This window comes from Euprymna scolopes, chromosome 5 (assembly GCF_053919585.1).
Source record: "Euprymna scolopes isolate OS-2025 chromosome 5, ASM5391958v1, whole genome shotgun sequence".
NCBI lineage: Eukaryota > Metazoa > Mollusca > Cephalopoda > Sepiida > Sepiolidae > Euprymna > Euprymna scolopes.
In genome coordinates this window covers 66,650,964-66,654,417 of record NC_136486.1, presented here as the reverse complement: position 1 = coordinate 66,654,417, position 3,454 = coordinate 66,650,964, and the positions used below count along the sequence as shown (strand labels likewise).

Below are 3,454 nucleotides of genomic sequence, written 5' to 3'. Positions count from 1 at the left end.
AGCTATCTCAGCGTAGTTCTAAAGCTGCTCAATGGCGTCTACGTCAAAGTATGCTTTATATACCGCATACATAAATTAGATGGCATATTAACATTCACTTTTAGTTGTATGCATATGAACTAATACATTGTGACTATAATAAGAAGACGAAACAGAAGAAGAAAAATGGAAGAAGAAGAATCGAATATAATAATAATAATAATAATAATAATAATAATAATAATAATAATAATAATAATAATAATAATAATAATAATACGAGGAAGGAGAAACGATAAATCACGTAAGTGAATGTAGCAATTAAGTCTGAAGGACAGGCACACCTGTGTAAGGATAACAGTATACAGGGAACTATGCAAATAGTACGTATATGAGTAGAGTACTAGAAAACAAAAAATACAATATCCTCTCGTGAATTGAGATACAAACAAATAAACCAGCAATGATACCGTGCACAATATTTGTTTAAAAATAGTATAAAATCGTAGATTTTTCTGTTCTGTAAAACACAGAGAGTAAAGATCTACTAGACTTAAAAACAAATATAAAACCCATAACTTGTCATGGACAAAAACGCATGGAAAAATTAAGACAGCTCGATATTTTAGGAAAATATTCGAATGTTCACATCGATAGAGGTTACAAGTATTTGGAGATATTGGAACCGGACAAGATTTAAACACAGAAATGAAAAATCAGTTCACAGTCGAGTACATCATAAGATTAAGGTCTATTATGGAAGCACATCTCCACAATCGGAATACAACGTCAGAGCAGTAGCTACTATTTGATATCCTGCTGGAATACTTGACTGGAACGTGGATAAATTAAAATGTTTGGACACAAAAACACGTAAAGTGCTTACAATTTATGGGGACTTTTCTAAGAAAGGCATGTAGATCGACTGTATCTAACTAGAAATGAAGGAGGCCGAAAATTACTTAGTGTTGAAGATGTTGTAAATATCGAAGCAGAAAGACTATGTAAATATATTTCTGAAAGCCATGAAATTATTCTAAATAAGAAGAAATATATTAAGATCTGGGGGTAAGAAGAATCAGCGATTTCAAGAGAGAGAGAGAGAGAGAGAGAGAGAGAGAGGGGTAAAATTATTTACACAGAAACTACACACTGCATTCTTTAAGAATACTTAACTTAGAGATGGTATTTATTTGCTCCCCCACTGAGCAAATTAGGCACAAGGTCGTTTTTAATGTGAGGTAAAAACCAGCTCCCCTAAAAGTAGGCAAAAAGGGGGCACTCTGGTTACCAAAAATAATAATTGTCCCAGTATAAAGGGTTTCCCCTCCATTGACTGGTACAAATTATCTTAAGTGCAGCATCTGCCGGAACAGATGGTGTTTATTTGCTCCCCCACTGAGCAAATTAGGCACAAGGCCGTTTTTAATGTGAGGTAAAAAACCAGCTCCCCTAAAAGTAGGCAAAAAGGGGGCACTCTGGTTACCAAAAATAATAATTGTCCCAGTATAGAGGGTTTCCCCTCCATTGACTGGTACAAATTATCTTAAGTGCAGCATCTGCCGGAAAAGATGGTATTTATTTGCTCCCCCACTGAGCAAATTAGGCACAAGGCCGATTTTTAATGTGAGGAGTGAAGGGAGGGGGAAGGGGAAAAGGGGACCAGCTCCCGAGAGGTGGGAAATGGGAGCTGGTTAAAGGTCAGGCATGTGGGGTTGCCCCCACATCTGGTGTTTGCTAGTCATAGCTTGCAGTATCTGCCGGAACAGATGGTGTTTATTTGCTCCCCCACTGAGCAAATTAGGCACAAGGCCGTTTTTAATGTGAGGTAAAAACCAGCTCCCCTGAAAGTAGGAAAAAAGGGGTCACTCTGGTTACCAAAAATAATAATTGTCCCAGTATAGAGGGTTTCCCCTCCATTGACTGGTACAAATTATCTTAAGTGCAGCATCTGCCGGAAAAGATGGTATTTATTTGCTCCCCCACCGAGCAAATTAGGCACAAGGCCGATTTTTAATGTGAGGAGTGAAGGGAGGGGGAAGGGGAAAAGGGGACCAGCTCCCGAGAGGGGGGAGATGGGAGCTGGTTAAAGGTCAGGCATGTGGGGCTGCCCCCACATCTGGTGTTTGCTAGTCATAGCTTGCAGTATCTGCCGGAACAGATGGTGTTTATTTGCTCCCCCACTGAGCAAATTAGGCACAAGGCCGTTTTTAATGTGAGGTAAAAACCAGCTCCCCTAAAAGTAGGCAAAAAGGGGTCCCTCTGGTTACCAAAAATAATAATTGTCCCAGTATAGAGGGTTTCCCCTCCATTGACTGGTACAAATTATCTTAAGTGCAGCATCTGCCGGAACAGATGGTATTTATTTGCTCCCCCACCGAGCAAATAAGGCACAAGGCCGATTTTTAATGTGAGGAGTGAAGGGAGGGGGAAGGGGAAAAGGGGACCAGCTCCCGAGAGGTGGGAAATGGGAGCTGGTTAAAGGTCAGGCATGTGGGGTTGCCCCAACATCTGGTCTTTGCTAGTCATAGCTTGCAGTATCTGCCGGAACATATGGTATTTATTTGCTCCCCCACCGAGCAAATTAGGCACAAGGCCAATTTTTAATGTGAGGAGTGAAGGGAGGGGGAAGGGAAAAAGGGGACCAGCTCCCGAGAGGTGGGAAATGGGAGCTGGTTAATGGTCAGGCATGTGGGATTTCCCCCACATCTGGTCTTTGCTAGTCATAGCTAGTCATAGCTTGCAGCATCTGCCGGAACAGATACTACACTTTGATCTTGGCCAAAAGGCCAAGAACGTTTTGAATACTTAACTTAGAGATGGTATTTATTTGCTCCCCCACCGAGCAAATTAGGCACAAGGCCATTTTTTGATGTGAGGAGTGAAGGGAAGGGGGAAGGGAAAAGGGGACCAGCTCCCGAGAGGTGGGAAATTGGAGCTGGTTAAAGGTCAGGCATGTGGGGTTTCCCCCACATCTGGTCTTTGCTAGTCATAGCTAGTCATAGCTTGAAGCATCTGCCGGAACAGATGGTGTTTATTTGCTCCCCCACTGAGCAAATTAAGCACAAGGCCGTTTTTATGTGAGGTAAAAAGCAGCTCCCCTAAAAGTAGGCAAAAAGGGGGCACTCTGGTTACCAAAAATAATAATTGTCCCAGTATAGAGGGTTTCCCCTCCATTGACTGGTACAAATTATCTTAAGTGCAACATCTGCCGGAACAGATGGTGGTATTTAATTGCTCCCCCACCGAGCAAATTAGGCACAAGGCCGATTTTTAATGTGACGAGTGAAGGGGAAACGGGGACCAACTACCCGGGGAGTAGGATAGTGACAATTGGTATGAAGGGATGCCCCTACATTTACCAAGGTCTTATATGTGAGGTTGCCCACACATATGGTCTTTGCTTGCAGTATCTGCCGGAACAGATGGTATTTATTTTCTCCCCCACTGAGCAAATTAGGCACAAGGCCGTTTT

At 42.1% G+C, this 3,454-nt stretch overlaps 1 pseudogene; it reads right to left on the bottom strand.

Moving 5' to 3' along the window:
* Positions 1 to 2,616: 2,616 nt before the first annotated feature.
* Positions 2,617 to 2,780, bottom strand: LOC145277309 (U2 spliceosomal RNA; annotated as a pseudogene).
* Positions 2,781 to 3,454: the final 674 nt, after the last annotated feature.